General features: G+C 40.7%; 2 non-coding genes across 2 annotated transcripts; both read left to right on the plus strand.

Moving 5' to 3' along the window:
- Positions 1–195: 195 nt before the first annotated feature.
- Positions 196–269, plus strand: Trnan-guu (transfer RNA asparagine (anticodon GUU)). Its single transcript has one exon. It is a non-coding gene; the product is annotated as a tRNA-Asn (tRNA).
- Positions 270–404: 135 nt separating this feature from the next.
- On the plus strand, positions 405–478 carry Trnan-guu (transfer RNA asparagine (anticodon GUU)). Its single transcript has one exon. It is a non-coding gene; the product is annotated as a tRNA-Asn (tRNA).
- The last annotated feature ends 33 nt before the right edge of the window (positions 479–511 follow it).

The raw sequence follows: 511 nt of genomic DNA on the forward strand, positions 1-511 counted from the left end.
CAATCGGTTAGCGCGTTCCGCTGTTAACCGAAAGGTTGGTGGTTCAAGCCCACCCAGTGACGATTTAGTTTTTTTTTTTAAAGATATTTTGATATTTGAAAAGATCTTGAGACTGATTCTCTGGTCTTCAATCTAGTTTTAGACCCAAACTTCTGCTTTGGTTTAAGTCGTAACGACAAAGGCGGGTGAATGTCTGACTCTGTGGCGCAATCGGTTAGCGCGTTCGGCTGTTAACCGAAAGGTTGGTGGTTCAAGCCCACCCAGGGTCGATTTATTTCTTTTTTTTTAAAAGATATTTTGATATTTGAAAAGATCTTGAGACTGATTCTCTGTTCTTCAATCTAGTTTTAGACCCAAACTTCTGCTTTGGTTTAAGTCGTAACGACAAAGGCTGGTGAATGTCTGTCTCTGTGGCGCAATCGGTTAGTGCGTTTGGCTGTTAACCGAAAGGTTGGTGGTTGAAGCCCACCCAGGGACGATTTATTTCTTTTTTTTTAAAGATATTTTGATA

Source organism: Octopus bimaculoides, unplaced genomic scaffold (assembly GCF_001194135.2).
Source record: "Octopus bimaculoides isolate UCB-OBI-ISO-001 unplaced genomic scaffold, ASM119413v2 Scaffold_322630, whole genome shotgun sequence".
In the NCBI taxonomy this organism is placed as follows: domain Eukaryota; kingdom Metazoa; phylum Mollusca; class Cephalopoda; order Octopoda; family Octopodidae; genus Octopus; species Octopus bimaculoides.